The following is an 8191-nucleotide window of genomic DNA, read 5'->3' on the forward strand; positions in this document are numbered from 1 at the left end:
AGAGGCGAGCTGGAGATTGAAAATGTGCAAGAGTATTACTGGACTGACTCAAAGGTGGTCCTTGGCTATGTGAACAATGATGCTAAAAGGTTCCAAACATTCGTGGCCAACCGCATCCAGCGAATAAGATCTAGCACAAAACCTGAACAATGGCGACATGTCAACTCTGAAAACAACCCAGCTGATGGAGCCTCAAGAGGATTGACTGCAGTTCAAATGAAAGAATCTAGCTGGCTGAAAGGACCCAACTTCCTTTGGCAGCAAAATCTCCCACATGAAGTGGGAATGGTGGGAGAAGTTGAGGCTACTGATCCTGAACTTCGGAGAGCACATGTTCATGCAGTTAAAGCAAGAGAACAGAATCCAATGGTAAACCGTTTAACTAAATTTTCTGACTGGTCCAGAGTGGTGAGAGCCAAACATCATCATGAGCTTATACACCATCAAGGAAGGGGCATGACCATGAACGAGTTGCGCGCAAGCGGAATATGGGTCCTAGGATGTGGAAGTGTGGTCTCCTCACACATTTACAAGTGTGTAAAATGTAGACGATACAGAAGAACAACTGAGGTTCAACAAATGGCAAATCTACCAGGAGAGAGAATTGAGACATCTCCCCCCTTTACTTATTGTGGGCTTGATTGTTTTGGCCCCTTTATTGTGAAGGAAGGAAGGAGAGAGTTGAAACGATACGGATTGTTATTCACCTGCCTATGTTCTAGAGCAGTTCACATAGAAACCCTTGACGATTTGACAACAGACGCATTCATGAATGCACTTCGATCATTCATAGCTATTCGAGGACCCGTGCGCCAGCTAAGATGTGATAGAGGCACAAACTTTGTTGGTGCTAGAAAGGAGCTTTCTGAATTGCTTGAAGGAATGGATCAAGACCGTACAAGGGCGCTTGGTTGTGAATTTGTGCTGAATGTCCCATCAGCTAGTCATATGGGAGGAGTTTGGGAACGCCAGATTCGAACAATCCGAAGCATCCTGATAGCTATGCTCGACAAGTCCGCCAGCAGACTTGACACCACAACTCTAAGAACGTTTCTGTATGAAACAATGACCATAATCAACAGCAGGCCACTAAGTGTCGAGCATCTTCACGATCCTACTGGTCCGGAACCCCTCACTCCCAACCACATTCTAACCATGAAATCATCTGTAATTCTGCCACCCCCTGGACAATTCTGCAAAGAAGATCTCTATCTGCACAAAAGGTGGAGAAGAGTGCAGTTTTTGGCCAATGAATTTTGGCAACGATGGAAACGAGAATACCTGCTAAACCTCCAACAACGACAGAAATGGCAGAAGCAGTCACGAAACTTGCAACCAGATGACATTGTAATATTAAAGGATGACAGTGCACCAAGAAACCAGTGGAAGCTTGCAAGGGTTGTGGAAGCCCTGCCCAGCACAGATGGCAAGGTGCGAAAGCTAAAGCTTCTGCTCAGTGACACTACTTTTGATAAGGGAAAACCAATCACTAAATCAGTTTTCCTTGAGAGGCCTGTTCACAAAGTAGTTACATTACTTGAGGCCACCTAAAACACACGTAAAGCTAAATGACCTACACTTAAATGTACACTCACACATCACTTCCTTATAATTTTCATTGAGGAAAATCTCTCATTTTAAGTCAATGAGTGATTTTGGTGGGAGTGTAAATGCTGTTAAAATGTTAAGTTACATAATTTCATGAATATATATAGTTTGCGTTGAAATGTCTTTATTTGAAATGTACATGTGTAAGGTGAGAGCTAGTGTCTCGTGAGAATACCCTTAACGAGAGCACACGAGACTTTTCATGGACTGCGAGGGAGCAGATGTCTCTCATGAAGCGATTTAAGCTAAAAGTTTACTAAAAGAAAGGGCAATACAAGGACTTAAGGACCTCTTTTCAGGACAAGCAGCCAACGAGGTATTTGTCATTTGAGAAATGTTTTTTATTTGTGTTTGGACTTAATATGTGTACTGTAAAGTTGCTAATTGTTTGTACTGTTCGCTCGTGACCAGTTCTCACGGCGTAATGGCGTAATGGCGTATCGGCGTACTGGTGATGGTGAAGCTGAGGAGAGAAGGCCCAAGTAATAAACGCCCGTTTCAAAGAACCGACCTGTGTCTGTGTTGTCGTGAAGAGAGCTACAATGCTAATCTACTCGGTCTTCTCCATTTGGCCACAGGTTCTCATCCACATCACATCTTATGTCATCTAGGGCAACACACCTAGGAAAGAATCTTCTGGCTGCCAGAATTGAAGGAGTTGAAAAATTGAAGGAGTAACACCTGTGTAGATGTTCATCTACAATGAGAATAAGCTGTGGCTGGTTAAACTGCATTTTTAGATTTAAAATATGTTTCAATAAAATATTGTTGTTGAATTTTGCTGTCTTTTCAAGTTTTGCATTGTGTTATTGTTTTGGCCATAAGTTTAACAGTTTTGAAAACAGTATGTAAGCACATGCAAAATGTCCTGTCCGTACAAAGATTTTTGGCAGTTGTTGTGTCTGAGTGAGAAGATAATTCATGAAATTTGAGAGATGTAGTCATTGAATGCATTTTGTGCCAAAACAATGATAACTGGTCCTCAGTTTAGCCCACATAGACTTCTGTTGTGCTCACTGTGTGAGGAGTTTTGCAAACGTGACCTAAGTATTGAGAAATGTGTCCTAGCGTCTGTAAAAAACTGTAACACATTTACATGTATATGCACATTTGCCACCTAGCTTAATGGTTTCTGATGATTAAGGACCCTGGAATGTATTACATACATTTTTTGCTTACTACCAACTTCATTGCTTTAAATATATTATCTCCACCCTGCTGTTACTGCAGTTTACTGCATGGAGTAATGCAACTTCTGCATACGTGTCCATTTCATGTTTTGGAGAGGCAAAGTGTGAAATGGACATCCTATGGGGATAGATTTGGTGCAATTGTCAGCCCAGTCACACTCAGAGTAAGAAACCTTAAACACAACACATGCATTTAATATGCAGCAGTGTTTCGGGGTTTTGTTTTTTTTTTCAATGGTATATTTTATCCCTCTTGTGGGCTTGAAAATAACTTACCAGTATTTCAGACCATTCTTGGACATACCAAGGGTTCAGACAGGCCAAAGGAAGTACCTAATGCACAACTTGTGGATTTGACAGTCATAATTTGTGCATTTGAACGTGTCAGAATTGAAGGTGCTTTGACCTTACCGAAGTGAGACGTGATGGCCAACAGACCTCCAGGTTTGTCAATGCGCCCATGTTGGAGCAGACCACCCTACACGACTCCTATTCTCATTACCGCAGATTTGTAGGCAGTCAGATGACTGTGTCTGGTCCGTATTTGAATATATACGTGTGTGTGTGTGTGTGTGTGTGTGTGTGTGTGTGTGTGTGTGTGTGTGTGTGTGTGTGTGTGTGTGTGTGTGTGTGTGTGTGTGTGTGTGTGTGTGACAAATATCTTGACAACTCAGATTCAAAGCAGTATAATGCACACCAGGTTTAAGGATGTAACTTTAATCACAAGTTAATCTGAAGTTGCACTGTGCATATTTGCTTTGTTGCTATAAAACCTTAAAGCTTTTCTTTATTGCCCTTTTCTTTAATTTGCCGATCGTGGCTCAAGAGCTGGCAGTTTGTCTTGTAATCGGAAGGTTGCTGGTTTGAACAGTCTCGGTCGTTGTGTCCTTGGGCAAGACACTTCACCTACCGCCTACTGGTGATTGCCAGAGGGGCTGATGGTGCGATACGGCAGCCTCGCTTCTGTCAGTCTGCCCCTGGGCAGCTGTGGCTACAATTGTAGCTTGCCTCCACCAGTGTGTGAATGAATAGTGGAATTGTAAAGCACTTTGAGGGTCCCCAAAAGCGCTATATAAATGCAATCCATTATTATTATTATTAATTTGTAAGTTCACAAGATCACACAGCCTATCAACAGTCTTCACTATGTTCTGATGCAACACTTTAAATGTAATTTGTATAACTATTCAGAATATTTTTATACTAACTACATGGATACGTACATATTTGATTAAAAATATGAGTTTCCTATGTGCGTGCTTCATTTTATTCACTTCCTAACACATTGTGTGGCCTATTGCTAACTATTGCTGCTAAATTAAATCATCAATTAAATTATGAAACTGAATACATTTAGTATTTTCTGTACTTAAACTTTACATTCAGGTCAATGCCCACCTTACTAGTGTATTCAACAAGGTGGTGAACACACTCTCCTCAGAGATTAATGACATAACAGCATCACACACTTTTTAAAAATTTTTGGCTGCACGACCCATGATACAAATCTCTGGTTCCACCACATCCCAAAGGAGATCTACTGGATCGAGATCTGGAGACTGTGGAGGTTGTTTGAGTACAGGGAATTCATTATCATGTTCAAACACACCAGTCTGAGAAGAGCTGAGGTTTGTGACATGGTGTATCATTCTGCTGGAAACACTCATATGAAGATGGGTACATCTGGTCATAAAAGTATGGACATGGTCAGCAACAGTATTCAGAAATCCATGTTTAAACATGGGCCAAATGCTATTAAGGTCACCACAAGCAGGAGCCTGAACATCTAATACAAAGCAGGATCCACACTTTCATGTTGCTGATGCCAAATTATGGTCCAAATATCCAAATGTCACAGCAGAAATTGAGATCCATCAGATCATGCAACGTTTTTTTTTTAAATTGTCTAATATTCAATTTCATGAATTGATAAAAACTACGTTTCCTGTTTTTAGCTGACAGCAGATGTGATCTTCCGCTGCTGCAGATTTCAGTGTTGTGCAATCAGAGATGCTCTTCTGCATATTTTGGTTGTCTAGCCATTCTCATCTGACCTCTAATGTCAACAAGATACTTCTGCCCACAGAACTGTTGCTCATCAAATAATTTTCTCCTTTTCAGAACAATCTTCGTGAGTTAATAAATTTCAGCATCAAAACCTATTATGGTGAACTCATAAAAGGATCACTAGGGGGCAGTAGAATACACGACATGAAGTATAGCCGCTACAGAGGCGCACATAAGATTACAGCCCAGCTACACGTGAAGATGAACTAGATCCAGATGTGCTGCAATCGATTTATTTCCAGTCACGTTAATCTAAATTATTCCAATATTCGATCTAACTGTCAATCCTTACCTGCTTTAATATATGTGTTCAATTTAAGAGAGGTTTCCAAAAGTAAAACTCACAGTCAGTATGGTTTTGAGTAAACATCCTCATAAAAAAAACATAAAATCTTAGCTCTCCTAGATCTGAATACAGTCTGCTGCACTGCTGCCCCCAGCGCTGTGCCTGTGGGGGGAGGAGGACGACAACTGTTGATCAGGAAGTTGGAATGTGGGTCCTTGTGTGTGATGTGATTGTTAGCAGAAATGTGTCAGCCCCAAGCTCACCGCCACCATCACACCACCACCAACCAGCACTCCTGTGCGCGCAGCTCCGCTCAGGTTGTAAAAGTAGAGCCCTGTACATGAACATGCATGCCTTCGCGCGCGCGCACACACACACGTATATATATATACACAATATACCGCTCAGCCCAGCGTTGCCATGGAGGCTCGGATACCTTATCTTCGTTTCTTCTAGTGGAACAAGGGTAAACTCATTCACGAGGTCGACGGTGAGGAGGGGAGTGGATAACAAGACAGCCAAAAAAGACTCAGAGCGGGTGGCAGACCACAGGCCCATGTGTGGCTATGGAGGGTGAAACCATAGTGGATTAGGCTAGAGTTTGTAACTCTTCATCCTTATGCAAGAAACTGAAAGACATGGGAGGCTAGTGGTGGCTGAGTGAGGATGTGGACGTTACTCAGCAGCAAATGAGTCATCAGTCGGTGAAACTTAAGTCCGGTCACTCAAACAACGCAATCAGCAGTTCTGACACACATTTTGCTCTCATGAAGCTTTTCATCACGATGCTGCCACAAATTAGTACTTATAGTCTTTAAGGTTAGGTACTGATACTGCCTTGGCTCCCTGGCTTCGAACGAGGTTTTTCAAGGGTTTGGGTTTTAAAGGAGCAGTCAGAAAAAAAATATACTCTCTTCTTTTATTATGAAGTAACAGTTTTCTCCTGTGATGGTGAAATTTCTGCCGAATAAACCAACAGCTGAGTGCGGAGGATTAATAAGAAGGTGTCATGATATTCAGTTGTTTGTGTTTGGTCATAAATTAGTCATAAAATCCATCTCATGCTTCTGTGAGGCCCGTTAAATCTGCAGATAGGGAAGAGGTGTGTAAACATAAGCACTAACATTTTAAATGAAGGTGAAATAGCGCGCGCGCGCGTGTGTGTGTGTGTGTGTGTGTGTGTGTGTGTGTGTGTGTGTGTGTGTGTGTGTGTGTGTGTGTGTGTGTGTGTGTGTGTGTGTGTGTGTGTGTAGATTCATCATTGTTTAATCACATTTAAAGCGCCGCTAGTTTGGTCCTTCAGATCTTGGAAAAGATTGCGCCTTAAACATGAAAACTTTTGTTTTCCTTCTGTCTCCTCTCCTCCTGGCTCAGCTCATGATAGCCAAACTGTGGATGGGTTTTCAGCCACAAACCTCACAGACGGTTTTTGGCGCTGAGCATCTGGGCAGCACTTTTCCGTGATCCAGGAGTTCCTGGTTGGACTGGTGGTTAGCCACACCAGCGCTTTCACCTGCCTGACTGCTTAAGTCTTACCAGACTTTAAACGGCTCCAAACAAGTGGCAACATCAGCTCACACACTCAAGCAGCTTGGGACAGTCAGGAGGAAGGTAGGGTGTGTCGCTCTGATTTGTTTGGCACTTTTTCATTTGCACCTGGATGAGTGGGATTTGTAGTTTCTGAACAGGATTTTTTTCTCATACATAATATTAAGGTCTTTGTGGACCCTAAACACTCCACATTCTGAGTCTATAAGGAGAGGAGTGAGGTGGTGGTCAGTATATTGTTGCTCGGATTTCTTTCGGGGTGTATTAAGAGTTTAAGTTGCAGAGTAAACACTAATTATCCAACATGGTCACCGAGCTTATTTAGACTTTAGTTTTGTTTTTTGTTTGTCTGCGAGGAGAGTTTTTTTTCGTGCTTTAAAGAATACACTAACATACTGTGAAAAGCTCAGAGTGTCCTCTGTCTTGCATTTTCATCAGCTATATGAATATTATTTCCTGTTTCTCTTGATGAAAAATAACTTTATCTTCCCGGACTTTTCACGTGTTCTGTCATGCTCAACAAAGTAGGGTACTCGTCGCTGTGTATGCAATTTCGGATTTCAAATGCATTGTATTAATTTCGATTTTTGAATTCTTAATTTTATTTTAATGTAGACGTGACGATTAGTCTCTCTAAATAATTTCGGTTGCTGATGGGATGTATTTTGTTACAATTACATTTATATGCAATGTTTGTCTAAATTTTGGACGTTTGTAAGAAAATGTTGCACATCTTATAATGTAAGTAAGGACATTTCATTTTTATAGCACATTTATGTTGATTGATGTTTACATCAATGCTGTAACTGCAATAAGTTAGTTAATTAACCAATTCGCACTACAACCTGGTTTGCCTCTTACCTGTAATTATTTTTATTTAAGTAACCATTGTCCTTAATGTAAATATGTAAGAAAAATTGTGTATGTTTCTGTTCCGTGTCCTGTCTCTGTTCCCCAGAGTGCTCGATAAATTTTATAATAAGAATAATAAGAATAATTATTATTATTATTATTATTATTATTATTATTATTATTATTATTATTATTATTATTATTGCAGAAAATCATTACAGTTATTTTTGTAGTTAGCTCTGTAGTGGTTAACAAGAAACTCTAAACTCACCTTTTACCACGTGATCTAAAACTGAGGCATTTTGAGGCAAGCCAACCAATGTGACTTAAAGTGATATTCTTATGATAAGCAATGACTGTATTGTTTTCGAAATTCTGCCAATATGATGACAAATACTAATATTTTAATATATCACTGTTCAGTTTTTATGTTATTTTAAACGGAATAATTACAAAATAAAAGTTTTATTTTTATATTTCATAGACCATTTAACCTTTAAATGCATGTATGTAAGTATCAGCCTATCATTTATATATGTGCGCAAAGGCAAGACAAGCGGAACTTTAGCCCATCTGCGATGCTTACTTTTTAAGGATAAACTCGTTAATACACACGTTTTTTTCCTTGAGTGGGCTACTA

The 8191-nt window shown here is 40.4% G+C and overlaps 1 long non-coding RNA gene across 1 annotated transcript; it reads left to right on the forward strand.

The window, feature by feature from the left end:
• Positions 1-432: 432 nt before the first annotated feature.
• On the forward strand, positions 433-2114 carry LOC145430021 (uncharacterized). Its single transcript, XR_013910397.1, has 2 exons — positions 433-1924; positions 2020-2114. It is a non-coding gene; the product is annotated as an uncharacterized LOC145430021 (long non-coding RNA).
• The last annotated feature ends 6077 nt before the right edge of the window (positions 2115-8191 follow it).

Source organism: Astatotilapia calliptera, chromosome 7 (assembly GCF_964374335.1).
Source record: "Astatotilapia calliptera chromosome 7, fAstCal68.1, whole genome shotgun sequence".
NCBI classification, from domain to species: domain Eukaryota; kingdom Metazoa; phylum Chordata; class Actinopteri; order Cichliformes; family Cichlidae; genus Astatotilapia; species Astatotilapia calliptera.